The 27,710-nt window shown below is 51.1% G+C and overlaps 3 long non-coding RNA genes across 3 annotated transcripts; 1 reads left to right on the top strand and 2 right to left on the bottom strand.

Annotated features, from left to right (window-relative positions):
* Positions 1 to 499: 499 nt before the first annotated feature.
* On the bottom strand, positions 500 to 3,791 carry LOC116444033. The gene is made up of 2 exons (XR_004240183.1): positions 2,632 to 3,791; positions 500 to 788 (listed from the first exon to the last, which is right to left on the bottom strand). It is a non-coding gene; the product is annotated as an uncharacterized LOC116444033 (long non-coding RNA).
* A 2,444-nt stretch (positions 3,792 to 6,235) lies between these two features.
* Positions 6,236 to 7,138, top strand: LOC116444034. The gene is made up of 2 exons (XR_004240184.1): positions 6,236 to 6,570; positions 7,010 to 7,138. It is a non-coding gene; the product is annotated as an uncharacterized LOC116444034 (long non-coding RNA).
* A 15,431-nt stretch (positions 7,139 to 22,569) lies between these two features.
* On the bottom strand, positions 22,570 to 23,804 carry LOC116443945. The gene is made up of 2 exons (XR_004240112.1): positions 23,459 to 23,804; positions 22,570 to 22,791 (listed from the first exon to the last, which is right to left on the bottom strand). It is a non-coding gene; the product is annotated as an uncharacterized LOC116443945 (long non-coding RNA).
* Positions 23,805 to 27,710: the final 3,906 nt, after the last annotated feature.

Genomic DNA, 27,710 nt, shown 5'->3' on the forward strand with positions numbered 1-27,710 from the left:
AACGTCTGCCTGAACTGCATTTGCAGGGTCCAATTGCACCCATTTTGCTCTGCCTCACGCTCGCAAATTGCCCGGAACGTGCTGTGTACAACAGCCTGGAAACCATGGAAAACTCTTGACACTGGTATCCCGATGCCTCTTGCAGACACCCAGCTCAGGGAAACCTTTGCAGCAAAGCACATCCTAAAGGAGCTGTTTTCCCCGAGGAAGCCCAGCAGCGGCAGCGCTGCCCCAGAGCACAAAGCAGCAGCTCTGCTGGGGAAGAGCATCCTTCAGTTCCTCTGCTGCTCACTTGACCACAGAGCTGTTCCTAGGCCACATTCACTCCCCCACCCTGAAGGAACTACCTGCACCCCCCCTTCCAAATGCTCACTGCTCCCTGCTGTTCACATGACCTTTTCTACATAAAACTACCAGGAACAGCGGAGACCTTAAAAAAAAAAAAAAAAAAAAAAAAAGAAAAGAAAAGAAAAGATAAAAAAAACTGGGTTTGCACAAATAAGCACTGAATCCAAAACCTTTTATGTTTCCAATATTCCAACCACGTTCAGATGCTGAGCAGGTGCTAAAAATAACAGAAAAGCACAAAAAGAGACAAATCTTCCTTCTCGACCTTCAATATCCTCAATACAGGAAAATCACCCAAACTCAACAGCTCTATATAGAAGGGCAAAAAAACCCCACGTGTACTTTGAGCTGGTGAGAAGAACAGGAACCTGCAGCAACTGAGGCTGCACAGTCCACAGCAGCGAGAGCTCAGCACACATCCAGACAGGCAATTCCAGCACCTAAATTTAAAAAGAAGAAAAAGTTGATTTCTTTTTTTTAAAGTTACTCTAAGTTCATAAAACCAAACCAGCCTTTGCCCTTGATTTTGGCTCACTGATGCACACACACACAAGAAGCCAACGGTCACACAGGGCCCGCTTGCAGAATTCCTGATCCAAACCCTCGCCTTTCCTGTCCAGCACTGAGGGAAATCTGACAGAGGATTCATAAAGAGCCCTCGCTGAGAGCAGTCATCACCCCAGGCCTTCAGGCTTGGCAAGATCCAGTAGGGAACAGACCCAAATTCAGTTCCTAAATCTGAATCTCTGACAAGTCCTGTTAGAAAGACAGCGGACAGTCCATCAGAACACAGAATTAAAAGGCTGCACAAGGAATAATAGAAGCTTTTCCAGGAACAGCACAAGTTCCTTTTCTGCCTCACCAGTCTGGGACCGTGAGACCTTTGGCCCCAGGAGACAGGAGAGCTGTTATCAACACTCGAACCTCCCAAGCGTTGTTATTGCTCAGAGAGCTGGGCTGGCTCTGAGCTACTCCCATGCGCCTGCAGGGCTCTGGGGAGGGGCAAGACGACGTCCCACTCCCGCCTGGACAAATTTCAACCCCGTAAAAAGTCATTTCCCTTCTCTCTCTCTGACCCACGGCCAAAGCAGCTGTGTAGAACAACCCGGGGGATTTATGGGAGGGCTGATTCTCTCAGGAAAGACCCCAGACCCTGAAGAAACAAAACCACCCCAAATTTCCAGCTGAAAACACGCTGCTTCCTGAATGGGAGCACACAAAACTCTCTTAAGCATCTTCAGAGATGGCCCATTCATCATCTAGGATGGACAATTAATCAGACCCAGGAAAGGCTTTGTGCAGCCCAACTCCGGGACAAGAAAACATCATGAATATGCTAAATTGCGAGAAAAATAGAATTAATTCGGACTCTGCCCAAAAACTGTATAAGAAGGAACCAGCCGAAGCAGCACCCGTGAACTTGGGAGCTCTGGTGGGATAGAGATCAGATCTATGCGTGTTCACCCAGCTCCGACCCCAGGCTCGGGCTGCTTTTCTCCATCGTGGCTTTCTGTGTGACCGATCTTTCGGCCGCGGAATAAAATCTATTTCTTTATTAAATTTAATTTGGCTGAATTTCTTTACCTCACATTCATAACAATGATGTAACATGCGAAAAGCCAACATCACAATACCATTTATAACAGAGGGATCCGCCAGAGGCACCCGCGCAGGGTGCTGCGGTCCTGGCCGCGGAGTGATCCGCGAGGGACTATTTGTGATGCGGTCCTGCCCGCGGAGGAATCAGCGGTGATGCGACCCCGCCCGCGGAGGGATCCGCCCGAGGGACTATTTGTGATGCGGTCCTGCCCGCGGAGGAATCAGCGCTGATGCCGCCCCGCCCGCGGAGTGATCCGCCGGAGGGACTATTTGTGATGCGCTCCTGCCCGCGGAGGGATCAGCGCTGATGCCGCCCCGCCCGCCCAGCTGCTCTCGCTCCCTTTTCCCGCTCTCCCCTCTGCTCCCAGCGCTTCTCCTGCAAAGAGCACGGCTTTTCCTGGGCTCTTTTCCTGCCGGGCTGCAGCGAGCGCTCCCCTCAAGGAGCAGGGGCAGCTTTGCTCGCGGCGGCAGCGATTAAACAGAGCAGGCCCGGAACGATTCCTGCTTAGCCAGGCTTTGATCACATTCCTGAGCCAGCACGGCAGCAGCGAGTGAGGCAGCGGCACATGAAGGAGGCTGCGGCTCTGGCCAGGCTGGGGAGGGGTTCCTCTGTAAAATAAGAACATGGAGAGACAAACCAGAAAGGGCAGGAAAAAAAAAAGAAAAAGCCAAGACAAACTAAACTTTTAAAAAAAAATAATCCGGATCCAGAGGGACTTCTGGCTGGAGAACTTCCTGGGTAGCAATCCTGCCCCTCTGGGAGGCAATGCCCGGGCAACTCCAGCTGAAACCTGCACACAAACACCACAAAGATTTCAGATATTTGCAGGAAGCATCCACTTAGCAACTGCTGGTTAATCATTTATTCACTTTCCCATTAAATGGTACATTTAGTGCACAAGACTTCAACACCTTTCTGGTAGTTTTATTTACAGTCTGCAGCGTGTTCTGTAAAACACAGGAGTGCTCACAGACACACACACAAAACACAGGGATTTGCAAACATTTAAAGAAGTACAGTTTATTCCAAAGGAAGTCTACGCACTACTTTTTCCATAAAAATTATAAAAAGTACTTTAGTTACTGTATTTTACCTAAACCAAGATACTTGAGAATTCTTCCACAAGTGATGCCCCCTCCCCACAAAGGGCACTCCGACAAGATGAAATTCAGGAGACTGCATCGCCAAATAAAATCCTAATGGCAACTGCTTCAATGCACCAGAAGAACAAAGAATTCCCACTCTGCATCCAGCAATCCCTGCTCTGCAGCCTGCCTGGATCTGCTTTTGTAGGGCTTGTGGGGCTTTTGCACTCACTTCCTTCTCCAGGGCAGTTCCCACATACAAAGAATGACTGAATTTCTGCAGACTGTCACTCGGCAATCCTGCATTTCACACATCCAAAAGGAAACACACCCAAAGGGAAACACTTTCCTTTGAGCCCTTTATTTCAAGGAGTCTCTTTTTTACTGAGCATCCAGTGAGAACAGTGCCCAGTTGTGGCTGTTATTATTTCTCTGCTTTTGCTGCGTGGCAATATTGTGCTGGAGCTCTGCAGAACACCCACTGCAGCCCTTGTCTCACTGGGGCACACCGAATTGACAAAAAAAAGGCACAAAGATGAAACTCCTAAAGCAGCAGCAGCCCCAAGTCACGGAGCTGCTGCTTCCCAACACCAGCACTCTGTGTCTCAACAAACACTTCCAACACACGAACCAAGGCCACAGGGCAGTGAAAAGCCCAGAGCCTGCGGGCAGGACAAGCACTACATTGATCAGTAACAAACCAACACAGCTCAACTGGATGGTGCACTTAAGACTGGACTTGGAAGCATCAGGAAAAGCCGCTTTCGGTGTCCCTGTGCCCGTCCCTAGCCCGGCTCTCCGCTCCACACCAGCCCAGCCCGCCGCTTTTGGGGCCCGCCCCGGCCCCGCCCCCGCCCCGGCCCCGCCCCCGCCCCCGCCCCGCTCCCGCTGTCCGCGGCCGTTCCAGCAGCCCCTGCCCCCGCTGCGTTCTCTGCCGCGGCTCCATTGAACCCGGCTTCGGCCCCGCGGGCCGCGCTGGGCCCGCCGGCAGCTCGGCCTCCTGTCGCCGTGGCTGCTGCGGACCCGTGCAGAGGCTCCACGCCAGCCTCTGGTACCGGCCCCAAGAGCTGGTGCCCTTGGCGGTGCCGGCAGCAGCCTCCGCCTTTGCTCCCCTGCTCCTGGAGGAATCGGCCTCCGAGAGGATTCCCACCTCCTACCCCCCCTCCCTCCCTCGCCTGCACCGTTCCCCTGGCAACGACCGCTTCTGCTGCTCCTCTGAAAGGAGAAGCAAAACACCAAAGTTCCAGCTCGAGGAACGAGCCCTTGCAGAAGGAAATAATATCTGGAGACGGTTCTTCCAGATGTGTCCAAGGAAAAAGAATGTCAGGGTAGGCTTTAGTTGATGGGGGGACTATGCACACTGGAAGATTTAGCACACAAGAAGGGAAATACATCTACTGATTCAAGGGACGCTTGTGGAGGGGTGCACGCCTTTGGGAAAATCCGGGAAGAAAGGGGATTGCTTGGTTCAGAGGGAGAGGGGCTGATGCATGGGAGACTTGTTTTGGAGGTTTTAGAGGCATTGGAATTGCCTGAAGATAGAGCTGTGGTACATATGGGGGGACAGCAGGGGGATGGCCTCAGAGATGGGAGGAGGGAGTGTGGCAGATCGGGGGGGCTGAGGATGCTGCAGGGAATGGGATAAAAAGGGTTGTGTTAATTTTGGCCTCGAAGAGCGAAAAATTGGAGACTCCAAAATTCAGTGAAACACAGGAAAAAGAATGAAGGAAGAAGGGGGGGAAGGCCAGACGAATGTGGAAAATGGAAACTTCCTGACGGAAGGCAGTTACTTCATAAGTCACTCAGCAGAAAAATATTAGAAACCATGCATCAAAAACTCATTGGGGTACTAAGGCTTTGTGTGATCACTTTCTAAGGAATTATGGGTGCATTGGAATCTATGGGTTGGCTAAACAAATAACTGAAAGATGTATGGTTTGCCAGAAAGTAAATAAGAAGGTGATGAGAAAAACAACTTCAGGAGGTTGTGAGTTGGCTCTCCGACCATTTCAAAGTATCCACGTGGACTTTACTGAAGTCCCCCACGTGCAGAGGTGGAAATTCTTGTTAGTAATAACAGACCATCTTCCCCATTGGGTGGAAGCTGTTCCCAGTGTCAGAGCCACAGCCAATGTAGAATGTAAAACCCTCTTAGAACAAATTATTCCCAGGTATGGAATGATTACTAAGATAGACACACTTTACATCAAAAGTTTTACAGCAACTAACTCAAGCCTTAAGAATCAAACGAGAACTACATAGCCCATGGCACCCAGAGAGTTCAGGACGGGTAGAGAGGATGAAACAAACTTTAAAGAGAACCTTAACAACTGAATTAATAATTGAAACTCAAGTGTCATGGGTAAAATGCCAACCTCTGGCTTTATTGAGAGTTCAGACACAACCAGGTCAGACGTGAGAGTGTCACCTTACAAAATGATGGTTGGTGTTGAAGATGAAAGTTTGGTAAGAAAGTTTTGCAGATATGTGGGCTCGGCTGAGAGATCTCTGAGTGTGGAGCCTGAGGATGGGACAGAAATGGAAGCAGGTTTTGATGTAGAGTGGAAGATGTTTGCTGAAACATTGATCACTGAATGGGTGAGAGGACAAAGGTTGGAGATGAGCTGGAAGGAGATTTTTGTGCTTAGAACAGAGGTATGTGACTGCAAACAAGGACATGTTTTTCACCGGGTGGGTGGGTCCCAGGAAGAGCTGAAGTAAATAGAAAACATGTTTTTGCCAGGAAGAGCTATGGCAGGCAGACAAGGAATGTTGATGTGGCAGGAAGAAGAGAGGTCTGAGAGTGTTCCATTGTGAGCTTGAATTGTAGCTTGCTTGCTCTTGTGATTGGATGGTGGTGACTCTAGGGTTCTATAAGATATGTACAGTACGGTGGTGGTAGTACCTAAGATAGGCTATAGGCAAATGTAAAGGTGTTGTGTCTGGTGCTTGTTGGTTGTTATGTCTTGGGATACTCAGCAAAGAAAGGTGTACAATGCTCTCTTGAACAGAAAGAGGCTTCAGTTATGCCTACAAGCTGTGGCTGACAGCTGTGGGGCTGGCTCTGGATACCCACTCCCTGAAATGCTTTTGTGACTTTTCCTATGCAATAAACAGCTTTCAAGAGAGCTGCCTGAAGTCCAGACATCCTTCATGAACCCTTTTCCTATAGTTTGGGTTACCCTTTTTGAACATCCAACATGAAACTGCTACCTATGAATTAGGGGAATGAGTGTTAAAGAATATGTCAACACAATTGCAAGGACCCTTGAAGATTTGCGGTTCAAAGGGATAATCCCTCAAACCACTCCTTTAGACTTTAAAATCCGTAACATCCATCCAGGGGAGTGGGTGTTAGTAAAAACATGGAAGGAGCAATCTTTAGCTGCACAAGGGAAAGGTCCTTTTCAGGTGCTACTGACAACTGAGGCAGCGATCCGGGCCAAGGAGCGAGGGTGGATCCACGGCAGCAGAATCAAAGGACCCGTGCAGGAACCTAAGGAGTGGACTAGAACATCTAAGCCTGGGGATACCAAGGTAACTCTTAAGAGGGAACTGGGGGTTAATGCGCTGGGAAAACCCAAATGATTCAAGAGATACACCAAGAATCACACCTGACTGGGAAATAAGGCCAAGCTTATAGCAGTGGTTTCAAGTGTTGCCTGGACAAGTCCTGAGACACGTCCGATACCCTCCTTGAGGAGGAATCCTTCCACTCCAAACAGGAGGATCAGGACTATTTTGGGTTGAGGGTTCTCATATTCTGCCCTTAGCCTGTGATTTATTCAAAAAGGAGGAGGAATTGCTACCTCCAACAGTGCCATACCACATACCCTGTCTAATTCATCCCATTACTGGACATGCTAGCTGGGTTAAATGTAAATGTCTAGACTGATAAAATATTGCTATTGTAGTTCACAGAAACGACACTCTCACTGCACGAAGTGTAGAACGCTAAATCTATTCCCCAATCCAGGCAGAGCAAAGAACAGCTGAAACAGTAACCCTGCTTTGTGGATGGGAATTACTAGTGCCTGTTGAATGGGAGATACCTGAGGAACGGTGGGAAGCTACAATTAAGAAGTGTCAAAAGCAATTTGCCTGGAAATCAGCGAAAAGGAAGTGACGAGGAAATAGAGGGCAAGGCCCGATGACCACTGTAGCTGCCACCAAGAAGATCACATACCCCTGCTGTGGGCAGCAGCCCCATAGGCACGGGGGGTGGAGGTATTGGCCATATAGGACCTCTGTTATTCCTTTATCTGTCACTCCTCTTTTGTCTCTGCCCTCTGGGGATACCGACACAGCCACGCCATGGGTGTTACTGAAAGCTGTACATGGAAAACACCCAGGTTCCTTTTTCATTGCACATACCCATGTCAACGGTCTCTGTTACAACCCATCCAAAGTAGAAAACTGGATGCAAAATGGGAAAAAGCACTGGACTGTAGAAAACCTAGGAACGAGTGAGAGCAGGTTGGGAAGTAAATGTCCAAAAGGGGAGAGATGGGTTTGTTTCGCATCTATTGTTGGGAATAAAGTCTCAAGCTTAGTAAAAGAACAACTAGTAAATAAAGAGGCAAAGCCAGCACAACAATCTAACTCTGTATCGACCCCAGTTCAAGACATGTAGTTGAAACTCAAACAACAATTAAAAAAATGAAATCTCAAAATTGAGAAAAAAAATCTGTTTGTGGAATTAGGGGAAAGGATAGGTAAGGAGCCGAATGTAACCAACTGCTGGGTCTGTGGAGGGCCTCTGATGACAGAGGAATGGCCACGGAAAGGCAGGAGCTTGAGTCCAATAGAACTCCGTAAGTGTTTTTCACACCTCCGCGGCCGGACCTCCAGCTCCAGGACACGGACAGGATCGCGGCCGCCTCTCCCACATCCCTCAACCAGATCCAGCCTGGAACACTCACCCGGCACGAGCACACCGCCAGCCTCTTCCACGGGGTGTCCCTCAACGGAGATTTTTCACCCACAACCGGAGACTCTTTCCTTTGACCCTCCTGAAGGCCACCAGAGACACCGCGTGGCCCCCGGGACCCCCCCGGCCCAAGTCCCGACCCCAAAAGCGCTCCCGGCTCCCGCGGCTCCTCTGCCCGGACCGAGGCCCCCTCACAGCCCCTGTGACGTCACCGCCGCGCCGCCGCCTGCCCTTGGTCGCTTCTGGCCCCGCGCCTGCGCACTGTGCGCCCGGAGCAGCGCTGCTCCCGCCGCTCCCGGTGCTCCCCGTGCCCGCGGTGTTCCCGCTGCTCCCCGTGCCCGCGGTGTTCCCGCTGCTCCCGCCGCTCCCCGTGCCCGCGCTGTTCCCGCTGCTCCCGGTGCTCCCCGTGCCCGCGGTGTTCCCGCTGCTCCCGCCGCTCCCCGTGCCCGCGCTGTTCCCGCCGCTCCCGCCGCTCCCCGTGCCCGCGGTGTTCCCGCTGCTCCCGCCGCTCCCGCTGCTCCCGCTGCTCCCCGTGCCCGCGGTGTTCCCGCTGCTCCCGCTGCTCCCGCCGCTCCCCGTGCCCGCGCTGTTCCCGCCGCTCCCGGTGCTCCCCGTGTCCGTGGTGTTCCCGCTGCTCCCGCCGCTCCCGGTGCTCCCCGTGCCCGCGGTGTTCCCGCTGCTCCCGCCGCTCCCGGTGCTCCCCGTGCCCGCGGTGTTCCCGCTGCTCCCGCCGCTCCCGCCGCTCCCCGTGCCCGCGGTGTTCCCGCTGCTCCCGCCGCTCCCCGTGCCCGCGCTGTTCCCGCCGCTCCCGCTGCTCCCCGTGCCCGCGCTGTTCCCGCTGCTCCCGCCGCTCCCCGTGTCCGTGGTGTTCCCGCTGCTCCCGCCGCTCCCGGTGCTCCCCGTGCCCGCGGTGTTCCCGCTGCTCCCGCCGCTCCCGGTGCTCCCCGTGCCCGCGGTGTTCCCGCTGCTCCCGCCGCTCCCCGTGCCCGCGGTGTTCCCGCTGCTCCCCGTGCCCGCGCCGCTCCCGCTGCTCCCCGTGCCCGCGGTGTTCCCGCTGCTCCCGCCGCTCCCCGTGTCCGCGGTGTTCCCGCTGCTCCCGCCGCTCCCGGTGCTCCCCGTGCCCGCGGTGTTCCCGCCGCTCCCGGTGCTCCCCGTGCCCGCGGTGTTCCCGCTGCTCCCGCCGCTCCCGGTGCTCCCCGTGCCCGCGGTGTTCCCGCCGCTCCCGGTGCTCCCCGTGCCCGCGGTGTTCCCGCTGCTCCCGCCGCTCCCGGTGCTCCCCGTGCCCGCGGTGTTCCCGCTGCTCCCGCCGCTTCCGCTCGGGCAGCGCAGCCCCTCCGTGTCTGAGGCGGCGCGGCAGCTCCTGCAGAGCTTCTTCCTTCTGCTGGCCGCGCTCATTCCCGGCTTGGAAAAATCCCTTCCCGGAGCCAGCGACCTCCTCTCCGGCCTGATCCCTGCTGCTTTTCCCGGAGACGGGAACGGAAATTGTCCATTTTTGCCGTTCACTGCTGGTTCACTGGTTTTTACTGAAAAAAACCCTTTTTCAGTGAGTCCCCAGGTGCTGCAGCGCTGGTTGTGTCCAATCCCACAGCCCAGAGCAGAGCAGTGGGACAGAGCTGAGGCAGGAACGCCCCGGAACATCCCAGGGCTGATTTAGTCTGGATTTTTTCCTCCTTCTGGAGGAGTTTCTGGGGATATCAAGGGTCCCCTTCATACTAAACTGCCTCCCTGCTCCATTATTTGATCCAGTTCATTTGGGATCACTCAGAAAATCCTGTTCCCCTCATGTCACCTGGCACCATTTGTTATCCTTGGTTCCATCTCTAGAGCAAACAGAAACTTGGAATTTAATTTAAATGAGATTCTATAACATTCAAGCATCACTTTTTACCACCTGCTCTTCCCTTTTCATCTTCCTCACTTTTTTCTTTCCCTTTCTCTCTTCCACCTCTTTCTTACCCTTTCCCTTTCCCTTTCCCTTCACATTCCCTTTCTCTTTTCCATCTCTTTCTTTCCCTGATTCCTGATTTTTTTTTGCCCCAGAATCCACAGCCCAAGCCACGTGCACACACTGCAGATGTGAAGTGTATTTTTACTGCCAGCAAGCACCTGGGAATAAAAAAACCTCAGCCCCAAAGCTTGATGTCTAAACAGCAACACAGAAGTTCTAAACCAGCTGTCGAGAGAAACAAAACACAGCAAAAACAAAGCAGAAAGGGAGCAAAAACTTGTCATGCTGGCCGTGTTTCCGTGGGTGACAGGTTCTGCTGTGCTGGGAATGCAGCACCAAACACAAAAATCCTACTGCAACTCCTGGATCCCACAGCAGGAAGGACATGGAGATTCCCAGTGGGAATCAGGGATGCAGGACTCGGCTGTGCTGCCATCACTCCCTCAGGAATAGCCAGGTTTAGCTCATTCTGTCTGCCCAGAGAGGGGGGATCTGCTCCTGGATCCCCTGGAATGTTCCAGGCAAGGCTGGACACTGGGGCTGGGAGCAGCCCGGGACAGTGGGAGGTGTCCCTGCCCGTGGCAGGGGTGGCACTGGATGAGCTTTAAGGTCCTTCCAAGCCCAAATCGTTCTGTGAGTCTTAGAGCCCTGAAATTCTCATGACAGAGGTGGAACTGCAAGAGCTTAAGGTCCCTTCCCAAAGAAACCCCATTGCACGACTCTGCAGCTTCTGGAGCCCTGGGTCCATGGAAATGCAGTTTCAGAGGAGCTCCGAGGAAATGGGTGTTTCGGGGAGAGCAGAGTGGCTGGAAGAGAGGAACAGGAACAGTCTCCTCGAGCAAGCCCTTGTGTCTCAGGGAGCAGGATCGGCTCGCTCCTAACGCACCTGGTGACTCCCAGAGCGGGGGATGGAAATGCAGCCCTGGTCCGAAAGAAACCCTGCCCGGGAAGGCGGGCTGGGATTGTGAGCTGGCTGCGGGAGCTCGCTGTTAAAGGCGATCTTTTGGGTGTAAAGGTGCGCCTTTGTCTCTGTGCGAAGCACCCGGCCGTAGAGCCCTTTGCGCTACTGTCTCCTGATTTCCTTAAACTTTTATTAAACGGTCCCTTTTCTTCAACTTTCCTTCAAATTCTACCGAGTGAAGCTCGTTTTGGCAGCTGCGCGTGCGCGAATCCTTGTGCGTGCGCAGATGGCCGGGGGTGCGCGGATCAGTGCGCATGCGCGGGCGGGGACGCATCACCGCTGATCCCTCCGCGGGCGGGGACGCATCACAAATAGTCCCTCCTGGCGGATCACTCCGCCTGCGCATGCGCATAGCCGCTGATCCCTCCACGGGCAGGGCCGCATCACCGCCGATCCCTCTGTTCTGAACGGGATTGTGGTGTTGGCTTTTTGCATGTTCCATCATTGTTAGGAATGGATTGTGATGTTGGTTTTTTCATGGTCCTTAATGTGAGAAAAGCTTTGCCTGGTCCCAGTGCTCCCAGTATGGCCTCAGTGCCCTCCCAGTGCTCCCACTATGGCCCCAGTGCCCTCCCAGAGCTCCCAGTATGGCCCCAGTACTGCCCCAGTGCTCACAGTATGGCTCCGGTGCCCTCGCAGCACTCCCAGTATGGCCTCAGTGCCCTCCCAGTTCTCCCAGTATGGCCCCAGTGCCCTCCCAGTGCTCCCAGTATGGCTCCGGTGCTCCCCAGGGCTCCCAGTGCCCTCCTGGTGCTCCCAGTAAGGCCCCAGTGCCCTCCCAGAGCTCCCAGTATGGCCCCAGTGCCCTCCCAATGCTCCCAGTAAGGCCCCAGTGCTCCCAGTAAGGCCTCAGTGCCCTCCCAGTGCTCCCAGTATGGCCCCACTGCCCTCCCAGTGGATTAGGGATTTTTAAGTGCAGTAGGATTTTTGTGTTTGGTGCTGCATTCCCAGCACAGCAGAACCTGTCACCCATGGAAACATGGCCAGCGTGACAAGTTTTTGCTCCCTTTCTGCTTTGTTTTTGCTGTGTTTTGTTTCTCTCGACAGCTGGTTTAGAACTTCTGTGTTGCTGTTTAGACATCAAGCTTTGGGGCTGAGGTTTTTTTATTCCCAGGTGCTTGCTGGCAGTAAAAATACACTTCACATCTGCAGTGTGTGCACGTGGCTTGGGCTGTGCATTCACAATTCTGGGGCAAAAAGAAGTCCCTTCACACCTGTGCTGCTGGTGGTGTCCCCTGTGAGAAGTTTGGTGGCTCGTTTGTGGCTCTCTCAGTTGTTCCCTTTCACAGAGCCCGGCATTTCTCCCCTTTTCAGTTTCATCCTGCAGAGCTTCGTTCCTGCTGCCGCAGCGTGTTCTGAACCCTCCGCTCGCAGCCTGGGGGTGCCTTTTGTGCTGCTCCCCCGTGGGGCTGCCTTGAGAGTGGAATCAAGGTTGGAAAAGACCTCGGTGATCACTGAGTGCAACCAGCACCACCACGGCCACCGCTGACCACGTCCGCCCATGCCACAGCCACAGGTGTTGGAGCACTCCCAGGGGTGGGCACTCCAAACCTCCCTGGGCAGCTATGCCAAGGCCTGAGCGCCCTTTCCATGGAGGAATTTCCCCAATATCCACCCTGAGCCTGCCCTGGCCCAGCCTGAGGCCGTTCCCTCTCCTCCTGTCCCTGTTCCCTGGGAGCACAGCCCGACCCCCCCGGCTGCCCCCTCCTGTCAGGGACTTGTGCAGAGCCACAAGGTCCCCCCTGAGCCTCCTTTGGCCCAGCCTGAGCCCCTTTCCAGCTCCCTCAGGAACTCTCCAGCCCCTTCCCAGCTCCCTCAGGAACTCTCCAGCCCCTTCCCAGCCCCGTTCCCTTCCCTGGACTCGCTCCAGCCCCTCCGTGTCCCTCTTGTCCCAGAGCTGCCCCCAGCACTGGAGGTGCTCCAGCAGTGCCAGCACAGGGACGGGCACTGCCCCGGCCCTGCTGTCACCCCAAGGTGGCACAGCCCAGGTGCCCTTGGCTTTGCCCACCTGGGCACACCCAGCTCATGTCCAGCTGCTGTCCCCAGCACCCCCAGGGCCTTTCCCAGTTTTCCAGCCCCTCTTCCCCCAGCCTGGAGTGTTCCACGGTGGCCCAGGTGCAGGAGGCGGCACCATCTCACTCCATGGTGGGATTTTTACATTCTTTTCATTTTGCCACTCCGAACGCTTATGCAGCTGCATCTGGGCTGGAAAAGTCACTTTTTTACTGGTGTAGCTACTCAGGAGATCTCTGATAACTCTGTTACCCAAGAACAGGGAAGGATGTGTGATGTCCAAGGCCCTGTGCCAGCAAATCCCAGTTTTTGTGGTGTTTGTTCTCCCCCAGCACAGTTCGATGAGATTTGTCCAAAACAGCTTTCCTGGGGAAGCCCTTGGTCGTGTGGTCATTAAGGGAGAAATGGAAACAATGCTGAGCATGCGCGGTGTTGTGGGAAGGGAAGCGCAGGAGCAGTGCTATGCCTGGTTACGTCATGTGGCGTTGAAGGGCGGGGCGGAGCCGGGCAGCGCTGCGCATGCGCACTGGCTTTACCCGCCCGGTGTAGTTGCTGCGTGGGTACCGTCCGGCGCTGCCCGGGAGCGGCTTGGAAGCACCGGGTTCGGTTCCCGGCTGCGGCAGCGGCGGGCGAGGGTTGTGGTGACAGTGGAGGAGGGCGGCTGTTGCTGTGGCTGCAGCGAGGTGGAAAGTGAGCGGAGAACGGCGACGCAGTGTGTGCCGGGAAAAGACCCGAGGGGGGGCGGCCCCGGAGCAGAGCCGGGCGGGAGCGGGCGGCGGGGACTGCGCGGGGCGAAGGCAGTCCCGGCGCGGGCGCGGAGCCGGGGAGGAGCTGCGGGGCTGGGGCCGGGGCTTGCGGGCGGCACGGCGGGACCTCCCTGCAGAGCCTTTCCTGGGAAACAAAACCTGGAGTTTGTCCCACCTCGGCCCCGTGGCAAGGGGCAGCGCAACCGAGGGGAGCAGCGCCTGAGCAGGGGCGGCAGCGTGCGGGCGCAGGGAAGACGCGGCTGGTGCTGGAGCGAGAACGTGCAGGTTTCTTACATTTAAATGAACGTGGAAAGCAGGGAGAGAGGTGGTATAAAAGCACCGGGTGCTCGGGCAGGTGAGACAGGACTCAGGGGAGGGAGTCGCTTTCCTGAGCTCCTGAAGTTCCACTTGACTCTCTCAGGAGCACTCGTGAGAAGTTTCCCATTTGGAGTTGGGCTCCAAAAGGAAGGAACTTGAAACTGCTTCTTCTGATAAATCCGTAAGTATGGGAGGCCCTATGAAGCCCACGGGTGTAAGCAGCCAATAACTCCCACGAGTATTTTAACTACTAAAAATAGCAACTTTTATTTCTTCTGCACACAAACGACTTGGCTGTCCTGTGCAGGGTTCACTGAGGCTGTGAATTGCAATCCAGGGCATCTTCAGGCTCCTGGTGCTCGGGACTGTGGCGTTTGGTGTGCAGAAAACATCCCAGGCTGTCCAGCTTGGGTGTGGATGTGCATTTCCACAGTTCCTCAGAGTGGGAAAAGGCCAAGAGGGTGATGGGAAGGCCTTTCTTCTAGGCCTGGGCATCCTCAAGACACCTCAAGGATGTTTTTTAAATGTTTGTTGTCTTTTGTTTCCCAGCCCAGGGCTGAGCTGGAGAACGGGTGGAGGCAGTGGCAAGCGGGAGTCCCATGTTTACATCTGCCCTTGGATTCCACTTTCTTCCAGTGGGTCTGTGCTGCCCGAAGTACAAAAGAAGGAGGTGTTGGAGTACCTGTTTGTTCACCTGTTGAGCTTGGAAGAGATGCTGAGTGTGAAATTCCAGGGGTGCTGGCTCCTTGCGAGCTGTTGGTTGCTCAGGAGATTGGGTCGGGGAAAGGGGGGGAGAGTCCGAGCACAGCACAGTGGTAGGAGCTGGGTTTGCATCTCAATCTAAGGCATCTCAAAGCCTGATAATCTGGAAAGAAGACTTTGCCGTGTTAATGCACAATTACATTTTTGTGCAATTTTTTGAAATTAAGGCTGGGATCAATCTGGGGAGGTTATCTGGCCCAATTCCCTGTGCCCTGCTTTGCCATGAGGAATGGATGCCTGACCTCTTTGCAGAGAGCTGCTGCTGCTAAAGATTTCTCAGTTTCTATAGTGAATTTATCCCAGTACTTTGCTGCTATAAAGAAGTCTCCTCTTGCTGCCATTTCCCCTTATTACATTTAAGATCAGCTCCAGCTGAGTTAGAATTTAATTCCAACCTTTTCCCCTTTTTTTTTTTTTTTCCCCAAGAGGCCTCAGCTATCTCGCTATTTCTTTCCTCTCTCACCCTCCAGGTCCTGTTTTTCAGACCTCATTCTTTCCTTATAAAACCCTTGATAACCCATTCCCCACTTAAGGCTTTGTTGTATCCTTGTTTTGCTACCTTCTGGGTGCTGTGGATGAAGGTCTGGCTTTGAGGAGCGAACCCTGCTCCCTTTGCTCAAGGGATTGCAGTTATTCCAATCTCCTGCTGCTGAGGGCTTCCTTAGGCTCTTGCTGAAATGAAAAATATCCAGGAAGCTTTTCCTTTTTTGAGATTAGACTGGTTTCTGCAGGTCCTTGAGATGTGACCATGATGGTTAAAAACCCACAGTGCAAATGAAGGTTTCTCCCGTCTTCCCCCCTGCCCCCTACCTGCTCCATGCACAGTTCATTACTTTGTAATCACAACTGCTAAGGAAACCTTTCTAATCTTGTCAATTGGCAATGCAACTGCTTTTAAATTCTGGTTTAAAATAGGTTTTGAAGTCAGGCTCTGCCCTTGCTATTGATTTGAATTCTTGACTGAGTAAATTATTGGTGCTTAACAAGCCCTTTGTTGCTTTAAAGCCTTTCTCCAAGGGTCAAAGAATAACACCGACAGGGAGTGAAGGAGCGCTGCCCAGTAGTTGCTTAGAAATGGAGTGTGTTAAACCTGGTTTCTTTAAAAGCAGTTTTGAGTAAGTGAAATTCAGGCACTTGAATTACTTTGGGAAATGCTTTGATCAGTGCAGGGCCTTCCCCTCAAGAAATGCATGAGCCAAGCCCAGCAAGGTAGAGGAAAAGACAAGTTCAGCTTAGGGAGCTGCACAGGTGAAATCCCATGGATGTGCCTGGAGCATGGCCCTCCCCAGCAGCTTTTCTTACAGTTAAATTCTTAAAAAAGCTAAAAGCTGATGCTCAGTACTTTGGGATCTGGCTCAAAACTGTGGAGAGGATAAACTCCCTTACTGGAACTCGGGCAGTGGAGTGCTCACAAGCCAGCAGCCAGATTGCTTCTTGTTCAGCTTCAATTCAACGTTGGCTTTTTGTTGTTGTTTTGGTTGGTTGGCTGGTTTTAAAGTATTCTTAGAGATGCTACAAGTGGAAGAAGAGAACAGAAATAGAGTGGAGCACCACTGGCACAGTAACTGATATTTTACTGTTCCTCTTTTTCTTTTAAAAATTTGTGTAGATAACATGAACTTTTAAACTCTGTGATTTGGGAGAAACACTCTTTTTTCTCCCTCTCTTTGGAAGAGATATGCAAGTCCTGAGCCGTTGGGCCAACGCTTGCTGCATTTTGTTTACGTTTTTACAATCAAACAAGGGGCTGATAAGATTGACAAGGAAGATACAACTCAGGAGCTCACTAGGCAGCAGCCTCCAAACTCTTTGGGTGATGCAGTAGAGTATGAAGACTGTTTTCCAGTGCAAGATTAATCCATAATAACATGCTCACTGACATAAAAGTCACTTCTTATAAGCCACTTCTTATTCCCTGAAGTGCAGGAGCTGAGGTGTTTGACAAAGCTTTGGCAGAATGATGCAGTATATCCCTGTCAGATTTCTCCTTCTCGTGCTAGCAAGAGCAATCCATCTTCTTTAAGGGTTTTGTTCCTTTGGGATTGTGTGTAGTTTAGAGGGAGAACAGTACCCAGAAGCGTTAATTATTTAATCTGCACTGCTTTTTTCCTCGACGTGTGAGGTCTGAGTATTGTGCTGGGAAGTGGGGCCAATAAAATTTCTGGGAGTCAGACTTGGAGCTTGAAAGTTTTAGAATTAACACTGGAGACTCAGCTCCCTCTATGGTCAGAAGAGGGGGAGACACCTTCCTTCAGGGTGTCTCTCCAGGGAATGCTTTTGCAAAGTTTTCTCTCGTAACGGCTGAAGTCTTGCCTCTCCCTGAAATTGCGGTGTAGATCCCACTGGAGGCAGTAAATCTCTCAAATGTATGAGCTTGGGCCTACACACCTGCTAAGGTGTGACTAGAGGTGTGAGAGCTTTTGCAAATGAATTTGGAATAATGAGAATCATAGAACCACTGAGGTTGGAAAAGCCCTCTAAGGTCATCGAGTCCAACGTGTGCCCAATCCCTACCTTGTCACCCAGCCCAGAGCACTGAGTGCCATGTCCAGGTGTTCCTCGGACACCTCCAGGAACGGGGACTCCAAACCTCCCTGGGCAGCCCCTGCCACGGCCTGACCACCCTTTCCAGGAAGAAAGTCCTCTTGATGTCCAACCCTGGTGCGGCTTGAGGCCATTTCCTCTTGTCCTGTTCCTGGTTGCCTGGGAGAAGCAGCCAATCCTCACCTGGCTACACCCTCCTGTCAGGGAGTTGTAGAGAGCAAGGTCTTTTCTGGGCCTGTTCTTCTTAGGACTGGTATGGAATCACTATTTTGCATTAAAGGACAAGAAGCAGATGTTTTGAAAAAATACTTTGAAATGTTTTTGCATTGCCCTGGAAATCTGCCAAGAAATGGAGTTGCTTACCAGGTTAGGTGTTCTTGCCTGCAACTTCCCAGGGGCTGCTGGAGGTGGGATGAGGCTATTGCAGAGGAAGTACAAGTACGTGGTTTCTCACTCAGGAGACTCTGGGTTTACTGTAGTTATGGGACTGGTTTTCCAGACTAGAGGAACCCCTTAAAGGACTGCAGAGGGAGGTGGAGATGGGATTTGGGGTTTGCATCCCCACCTCCTGAGCACACATGGGGTTAGATGCCCCTTGGCAGAGCTGTAAGGTGTAATGTGGGCAGCAGCTCCTCCTCTCTTTGGGGGCCTAAATTGAAACGCTCAGGAGCCAAATCACCTTTGAGCTGCTCTGTTGTGAGCAGGAGAGGAAGGGACGCCTCCAAAGGCCACACAGCTCACTCATAGTCAGAAAAATCCTACTGCTGAACCTGGAACCCCCCCAAGGATGCCTGGGACCCCCCGGGCCCCTCTGTGATCCTTGACAATGCACCCCCCCATCATCAGACCATGCAGTGTCCCCCAGAAAACAAGGGCTAGAAACTACCCAATGTAGTTTGACTTCCAACCACATTGATGGGAGCGACAGGAAATAAAAAACAAATGAGAAGTCTCTGAACTTCCAAGTAAATGTCTGGGATATTCAGTTGATGAGTTTTTCTTCAGACCCCTCAGTTTTGGTTGAGTCTCTGATTCATTCTTTGGTGGAGGTCTGCCACATTTACCTTTGGCTTTCTGGAGGGTGCTGAAGCACTGGCGAGAGAGGACTGTTCCCAGCAGACTCTACTGGTGAGCCATTTTCTGGGACCTCTAAGGGGCTCCAAGATGAGGGGCAGAAAGGTGCACTCAAGTCTTCTGTTGCAGTGCTTGTAGAGGCTGGGAGAGTTGGGCGATGTTCAACCTGGAGAAGAAAAGGCTCCAGGGAGACCTTAAAGCACCTTTCAGTGCCTAAAGAGGCTCCAGGAGAACTGGAGAGGGACTTTGGAAAAGGAGGGGAGTTACAGGACAAGGGGGAATGGCTTTACAACAACAGTAGGTTGAGATGGCCATGTTAGGGAGAAATTCTTCCCTGTGGGGATGGTGAGGTCCTGGCACAGGGTGCCCAGAGAAGCTGTGGCTGCGCCTGCATCCCTGGCAGTGTTCCAGGCCAGGCTAGATGGGGCTTGGAGCAACCTGGGGTAGTGGAAGGTGTCCCTTTCCCTGGCAGGGGGGTGGAAGAAGATGGTGTTTTAAGGTCCTTTCCAACCCAACCATTCTGTTATTCTACATCAGCCCTTACTCACCACTTAGCTGAATTTTCACAGCCTTTATTGCATTGTCTCCATGTATTCATTCCTTAAACATGGGGTTTTCTTTGCCCACATGCAGCAATATCACCTTCAATTCCTTTCTTTGACCTTTATGTACCAGAGGTCCCCAACCACCTCCCCAGACCCATTCCTGAGATGCCTCCTCACAATTGCTTTTTCCATGACCTTCATGATGAAAGATCCCTGCCTTTCTTCCCCAAGAAATCATGCCTCCCGAAAAATAAACCCTCCCTTTTCTTTGGGTCAGGTTCACAGATTCTGTTTTCTCCTAGAGATCAGTATCCAAATGTCTGGGTGATTACTGCGGCTTCATGAGTCTGCAGCTGGAGGTCACCCCTAGGCTTTTTTATAAGTAAATCATAAAATGTTACCATTTATATAGCGTCAACCGGGTGGTAAGTGCAACATAAGGCAAATTCACTGTGGCAGCCAGCTTCCAATCTGTTTTCTTCCTGCTGGTTTTGTAACCAGCTAAATGGAGCACTCTGTGCAACTGCCCAACTCCTCTAGGAAGGGAGAATTAAACCTCTTTCAGTCAGTAGGGTCTTGCTGTTGATTTCCAGTCCATACAAGATTCATCCCTTGTGTCTCCCATGGTAATGGGCTGGGAGAACCTTTGCAATTTCATTTTTCCCCCTTCAACCCTTCCTGAATTGTCTATTGGATAATTGCTGTCTGCATCCTGCTGCAGCTGTGAGGATGTGTCGGGGATGGGAATGAGGGTTGGAAACAGCTTGAGACAGGGAAAGTATTTCTATTTCTGGCAAATCTGTCAAGAAATGAAGGCTGCAGGCAGCTTCTTGCCTCCAGCACTGTATGGGAATGTCCAAACGCCCTGAGCCCAGAAAGGCATTGGAGTAGCCCTGGAGAGTCAGGGTTCAGAAGAGCATTTTGCTCCTGCTGCGTCACAAATGTCAGGGCAAATAGAGACTCCAATTAGGCAGAGCCTCAGCTAGCCAAGTAGACACTTCCAAGGAGTTTTTCCTAGTGAGTAAGTTATTTCCACTGCTGTGACAGTCTCTTGTGAGAGATAACAGCAGCAGATTGGTTATTTTAACTGCTTAATTTAGTCTGTGTAAATATTATCAGAAAGTGACCTTTAGCATCTACCAGCATGAGATTAAGTCCCTTGCTGCCCAAAAACCTGGTTTCCAGAGCCTCTGAACAATTTACCTTATATTTAACTCATCCAGGAGGTGTTTTCCTCTAAAAGAGCAAGCTGGAAACTTCGAAATAACTCACAATGAAACATGATTTAATGTAGAGGTGGTTGTGCTTCTCCTCCAGGATGGGCTTACACCAAGAAAGGATGAAACCAAAGCACAGTGGAAGCCCCCCTTTCATGACTTTATAGCACTTTCCAGTGCCTAAAGGTGCTCCAAGAGAGCTGGAGAGGGGCTTTGGACAAGGACGTGGAGCGACAGGACGACGGGAAAGGGCTTCACACCAACAGTAGGTGTGATATTAGGGAGAAATTCCTCCCTGTGAGGGTGGGCAGGCCCTGGCACAGGGTGCCCAGAGCAGCTGTGGCTGCCCCTGGATCCCTGGCAGTGTCCAAGGCCAGGCTGGACGGGACTTGGAGCAACCTGGTCTAGTGGAAATTGTCTCTGCCTGTGGCAGGGGTTGGAACTGGGTGATCTTTAAGGTCCCTTCCAACTCAAATCATTCTGTGATTCTATAATTCAATTTACTGAGGCAGATCAAAGAGTTGAGCTTCCCTGAGACTGAAGATTTAAGTAAAGCACAGCTTGAAAAAAATTCTAAAGGGCTCACAAGTGTTCTAAAGGTATCAAACCAAAATATTTTAATGTTTTAAGTTTGAGTGAGGCCTTTTCATTTTAGAAGGGCTTCTTACTTCAGTCTCTTATGTATTGGAAAAGAAAACAGTCAAAATAGAAACAGAACATTTTGATTGACTAGACTTTTTGAGGGATTTTCAGTAGTTCTCTCCAGCAGAGGTTGTAATGTTTTCTCTGACTCAGAACAAGGACCTGCTTTGGAATTGTGGCATATTTTCATGATGAAATTGTGCCCTCCCTGTAACCCACCAGTGATTAGAGATGATTAGAGATGATTTACATACTGGGCTTGAGTGAAACATGGTGAGGAACAACATGCAGTCATTTAAGGCAGGAAATAGGATATTTTATCTCATCTCTCTGTGACCAGTGACAGGACCCGAGAAAATGACTAGAGCTGTGTCAGGGCAGATTTAGGTGGGTATCAGGAAAAGGTTCTTCATCCAAAGGGTGGTCAGGGTGGTCAGGCATTGAACAGGCTCCCCTAGGAATGGTCACAGCCCCAAGGCTGCCAGAGCTCCAGGAGCATTTGGACAACGCTCTTGGGCACAAGGTGGGAGTGTTGGGGTGTCCTGTGCAGAGCCAGGGATCGGACTCAATGATCCTGATGGATTCCTTCCAGCTCAGGACATTCTGTGCTTCTATGATTGATTTTATCTAATCAAGACAATAATAGGCTGGAACATTTGGCTTCTCATTGTACTAGTTTGAAAGCAAACCAGTGAGAGACTCGAAATCAGAACTACAATTTAATAGGAAAATTAAAAATAAATACAGTAGTACAGAAACACTGACAGAGTCAGAATACAACCTGACACCCTGTTGGGCAGGGTGGCGGTAGCAGTCCGATTAAATGGTGGCTGCAGTCCTCCTGAAGTGGTGGATGTGGTTCTGTTGAAGTGGTGATCCTGTAGAAGAGTCTGGTGTTCCTCTGAAGGTCCAGTGGTGGTTATCTAGCTCTTGTCCTCTGGGAATCCAGTAGGTAAGGGCTTCCTGTGGTGTTTCAAACCTCAGATTATATCCACGTAGGAATGCTTAGTTTGTCTCCTTGGGCAGAGCATCTCACAATGGGATGATGTAATTTTATGAGTCACGCAGTGAGGCTGGATGGCCCATAAACAGAAGATTTCTCTACAGAGGGAGTTATCAGGGATGTGTCATGGAAGAGACAAAGAACATGGCCCCACCTGGTTTTACCAGATGGTGACAGACTACATAGTTTTGGTTACTGTTACAGTGGGGATTACTGTAACATGCGTATCAAACAACGAGGCCCGTGGAAAAGAAATATCTATGGACCGATTCTTGCTAGATGTTTCAGAGATGTTTATTTCCCCAGCCCATGGCCGGGGCTCTGCCCAGGAACTGTTCAATCACGGGACCCGAGGGTCCTTGCCCGGGCAGGGAACACAAAACAACCAACGGGGAACGAGGCTGACCAGAGGCAGAGGAACCCCGTGTCTCCCCCCAGGGCCCCTCTCCCAGGACCCCACGGCAGGGGGAGGGACCCTGACAGGTTACATCTTACTTTGTAACCTAAGACACTCATCTCCCGCTTTCAGAAACAATGCGGAGATCTGTCAACACTGTCAAGGCCTAGAGTCATCATAGAATCAAGGAATGGCTTGGGTTAGAACAGACCTTAAAGATCATCTCATTCCACCCCCTGCCATAGGCAGGGACACCTTCCACTAGACCAGGTTTCTCCAAGCCCCATCCAGCCTGGCCTTGGGCACTTTCAGGGATGGGGCAGCCACAGCTGCTCTGGGCAACCTGTGCCAGGGCCTGCCCACCCTCACAGGGAAGAATTTCGTCCCAATATTCAATCTAACCCTGCCCTCTCTCGGTTTAAACAGTTTTAAACTCAAAGTTTAAACTGAGCCCTCAGCTTCAGGCAGAAGCAATGCAGCCCACAAGGTTCCCTAACAAAATGCTGAAGCGATGGACCTGTACAAGCTTGGGGGATACCGTTCAAAAAATTTGGTGTCCCAGATTTGGTTCATGCAGCAATGAATTTTCTCCCCTCTTTGTTCCACTCGCATACTCCTCGGGATCTTGGGCATGATGTGGTCCTCATGTATTTTCTTCCTGTAAGAATGAGCAAGAAAGAAAAACAATTCAACAGCCCTGATTTTTTTTCTTTTGAACAACCTTGATGCTACCTGCATTGCAGTTCTGCAAATTAATATTGTGGATGCTTGTGCACACACAGTGTTGGTATCATTACAATCTGCACATGAAAACCAATTCAGTGCAGCAGGAGGGAGGCTCGGGGGGAAACACAGCCAGAAATCGATTGGCTCAAGTCTATGTATCAAAACCACTGGAGAGAATCCCATCCATGAGATAGAAACCACAAAACACCTTTGCCTCCCTCCCTCCTCAAGCATTTGATGTGTGAATATAAAAGACAGGAAGGTCACAAGAAAGGCCGCTGGCACACCTCTGTGTTGCTGTTAATGGGGAAAAGAAGCAGAGAAAGCAGCAATGGGAGAAGAAAACAGGGATATCAAAGTGTTGGGGTTTGACGCACAGTTAGGTGCCAAGCACACGAAATCTAATTATTTGCATAAGGGGAAATAAGGGTTATTGAGGAAAACAGAAAAGACTGCAAGGCAAGACAGGCCCACACTTAAGCAGTTACAATATAAAGAAAGTTTATTAGTTACAGAATGAGAAGTGAAAGAGGTAATAAGAAATTAAAGCAACCTTTCAAACATCTTTCTCTCCCAGCGCCTCCCTCCTTCCCACTGACCCGCACTAGGGATAACAAGGCATGGGATTTGGTCATTATTGCAGTTCTTAAAAGTCTCTGCAATATTTAAGGAAAAAGAGTTTCTTCTGCTTTAATGTGGTTTCCAAACTGTCACCAGCAAAAGTCTGCCTGGAAAAAAACCAGTCTGCTGAGGTGGAAAAACATCTCTCCCATGAAATCTCACAGTCTTTTCACACTGCAGTCATGGGCCATAATAACATAGGGTTTCAGTCTTTTAAGGATGAGTTATTCTAGCCTAGAAACAAAAGCTCTCTTCTTCAAAATCTCTAGAAGGCTTTCACTGCTTCTATATGGCCTGGCATAGGCATTCTCTTATCTTCACAGGCTGCGCGTGGATTTTCCGTCCGCCCATGTACAGATGAATTACAGAGAAAAACAGTTTATGATATTACAGTTTTTACCACGGCTTGCAAGAAGCATTTTCAAGCTCTGCGCTGGAAGAGCCTCCGCCCTCTTTCCCCCGCTGCCATTTACAGCTTTGTCTCATGTGATCCCATCCTTCCCTTTCTCTCTGACCTTGGAGTCGTCCCGTCAAGGAGCTGATCTTGCTTAGGCTTTACATTGGAGAAAGCCTCGCTTCCTTTATGCTGCTGGCTGCATGGTGTCTTCTTCGGTTCGGCACGAGCTGTGCTGGCTGCAGGGAGGCTCCGCCGGCTCCGCGCAGCGCCACGGCAGCTTCAGCTCTTACTCGGCAGCTTCAGCTCTAAACTCGGCAGCTTCAGCTCTTACCCGGCAGCTTCAGCTCTAAACTCGGCAGCTTCAGCTCTTACCCGGCAGCTTCAGCTCTAAACTCGGCAGCTTCGGCTCTTACCCGGCAGCTTCAGCTCTAAACTCGGCAGCTTCAGCTCTAAACTCGGCAGCTTCAGCTCTAAACTCGGCAGCTTCAGCTCTAAACTCGGCAGCTTCAGCTCTAAACTCGGCAGCTTCAGCTCTAAACTCGGCAGCTTCAGCTCTAAACTCGGCAGCTTCAGCTCTTACCCGGCAGCTTCAGCTCTAAACTCGGCAGCTTCGGCTCTTACCCGGCAGCTTCAGCTCTAAACTCGGCAGCTTCAGCTCTTACCCGGCAGCTTCAGCTCTAAACTCGGCAGCTTCGGCTCTTACCCGGCAGCTTCAGCTCTAAACTCGGCAGCTTCAGCTCTAAACTCGGCAGCTTCAGCTCTAAACTCGGCCCCGCCGTTCCCCTCAGCTGGGCCTTTCGGGCCGCGCGGCTCCTCACGGCCCCGCCGTGGCTTCCCGGGTCGCGGCGGGGCCCGTGCGCAGCGCCGGGGGCCGAGGGGGGCCCGGGCCCGGGTCCGCGCCGGGATGCGGCCCGGAGGCCTCCCCCCGTCCACCCCTCCGCGGGAAGCAGGAACAAAAGGGAGAATTTCCCACACCGGCGCGTCCTTTAAATATGCAAATCCCACGAAGCGACATTGGATTAACAGCTTGTCTATCAACTGTGTTTCAACCTACTACACAAAGGAACTTTGCAGAGAATCGCAGAATCACATAATTTTTTATGTTGGAAAAGCCCTCTGAGATCACTAAGTTCAACTGCTACCCCAGCGTTGCCAAAGCCACCGCTAACCCATGTCTCCAAGTGCCACATCCACACAGCTTTTAAATCCCTTCAGGGATGGGGACTTTGCCACTGCCCTGGACAGTTGTGCCAGGGCTGGACAGCCCTTTCCGTGAAGAAATATTCCCTAATACCCAACCTGAACCTTTTCTGGGAGCAACTTGAGGCTGTTTCTTCCAGAGTGGATAATAGAGAACCTTGTTGGCATTCTTAATAGCGAAGGATTGCGGTTCACACTTGCAGGGACAAATACCTATGGATGCGAGTAGGCACGTTCATCACTCCTGCTCCAGCTTTGTGCCTCCTGCTCACCAGAAAACGGTCTTTCCAAAATGTGGGGTGCCACAAAGAATCCACAGACCTGAGGAATGTGAAGTACAGGAGGGCAGGGAAGGAAAAAGCTGAAGAACAGTACGTGAGCATTTTTCCAACCTCCTCTTCTTGATCACCCAAAAAAGTGATGCCATGAAGATTTTTTGCCTTTTCTTTTATACCCCTGTTATACCTTTTTACAACTCCTGTATTCTTAGTGCTTTTTGCCTACATTCTTGGCCTTGTTTGTTCAGCTAGAAGACTAAACGTTTTAGAAGCTTGGTAGCTAGGGATCAATGTGCCCCAGACCCCAAGGTCCTCTCCAGAACACATTCTGTAAACCAAGATAGAACCATCCAGGAGAAGGTTCCTTGGGGAGGGGGGCTCACTCGAGCCTCTCATTGGGGGATCTTTGATAGATATGCTAATTAGTAAGAGCTATAATGATATACCAGATCTTTTGGGGGTGTGCATTGTGGGGTGCATTTCGGTGCATTCAACCTGGACGTGTACACCTAAGGTTCCTTAAAATAAATACCAAGGTAAAATCCCTTTTCCCTTCTAACTGTGTTTGACTCTTGATTTTAAGACCAGGAAAAGGCATCAAAAGAACAGCTGGGTTCAAATCTACCTGTGGAATTTGCCTTCAGAGCTGGTTACAGCCAATGTGAATTAAAATTCTGTTACTTTGATGGGCACAACGTTCAGCAGGGGCACCAAAAAGACATGAGAATCTTTAAGCCTCTTGCCTCTTCTTCAGCACTACCAAGAGGATTTCAGCCATGGACATGACTGCTTGGATTAGGTTTAATGTGGAGGAGAGTCCTTGGATGGCACAAATAACATTCACATCAACGAAGACTGGGAAAGGAATGATCTGAGGAGTTACAGGTGGAAAAGAATGAGTGCTGAAAGTTTTGGTTGTGTGAGATGAGAAAGAAATATCAGATAACAAAGAAACAAAGAAACATAAGAAAGAAATATCAGATAAACAAAGAAGCAAAAAGCTGACGAGCTGGGTGCTATATTTGGGTGCAAACCACAGCAAAAATCCCCGTCTGTCCATCAGATACTTTCTAGGTGAGAAAAAAGACTGAGATGGAATCTGAATCAAGTAATTGCATGTTTTATCTCCTGTTTTCATTCTTGTTAGTTAAAAAAAAAAGGACCAAAAAGCAATAATAAGCCCCTTTGTCTTATCCTGCAAAGTACTTTGTCTTCCCAAATCCCTGAAAATAAAATTCCTTTTTCTCCTACAGTTCTCTACCAGCTATTTTGTCTCCTGTGCAAGAGGGGGCTGGGAATACAATAACATACAGATGCACCTGATCAGTGCCTAAGTTGAGGACACAGAGCTTTCTCTGGAGTAGGCTGCTTGGTGCAGCTGGAGCAATTACCACTTCACCAGTCTCTAAGACAGTAAAATTCATCTGGGACATGAAAAAAGGAGATGGAAAAAAAGAGATTCATGTCTTCAATTCAGCAAAGTGATGGCTCTTAATTAGCACAGAAAAAAGGTTTCTTGAGATTTCAGCTTTATCTTCCATACCTCTCCAATGCTGAGTGAGCAGAACACAGAATTTCAATACATATTTTTTGTCCACCTGGGTTGTGTCCCTCTTGGATACTTGGGACTGGGGTGTTTTTTTACCCAGGTAGTTAAGCCAAAATGTCTCAGGTTTGGTTGTATTTTATAAGAAGATGTCTCATATCCGTGACAGCTTGCGCTTCTTCCCACTGCATTGCTATGTTAGGACCATGGTTGCATCAGGATCACAGGTGCTACACTAAGAGGTATTGATGATATGACATCAGCACCTGGCTCAAGGTTGAAGTCAGCAGCCCGTAAATCAGATTTAATGAAGGTCTCATGATCCCACGGCAAGAGAGTGGAATTGGGGTGCAAAGTCAAGCAGACAGGAATGAAACCATCTTTGGCATCATCCCTTGTGCATCCTGCTTGGACATAGAGAAGGCTCCAGGGAAACCTTTGAGCACCTTCCAGTGCCTAATTGTACTCCAAGAGAGATGGAGAGGGACTTTGGACAAAGGCCTGGAGTGACAGGACAAAGGGATTTGGCTTCCCACTGCCAGAGGGCAGGGTTAGATGTGGTGTTGGGAAGAAATTCTTCCCTGTGAGGGTGGTGAGGCCCTGGTGCAGGTTGCCCAGAAACTGGAAGTGTTGCCCATCCCTGGAAGTGTTCCAGGCCAGGTTGGATGGGGCTTGAAGCAGCCTGGTCTAGTGGAAAGTCCCGTGGCAGGGGGGTTGGAATGAGATGGACTTTATTGTCCCTTCCAACCCAAACCGTTCTGAGATTCTCTGATTGAACAAGGACATTACTGGTGGAACAGGCCTTTTTG

This window comes from Corvus moneduloides, chromosome 5, assembly GCF_009650955.1.
Source record: "Corvus moneduloides isolate bCorMon1 chromosome 5, bCorMon1.pri, whole genome shotgun sequence".
In the NCBI taxonomy this organism is placed as follows: Eukaryota; Metazoa; Chordata; class Aves; order Passeriformes; family Corvidae; genus Corvus; species Corvus moneduloides.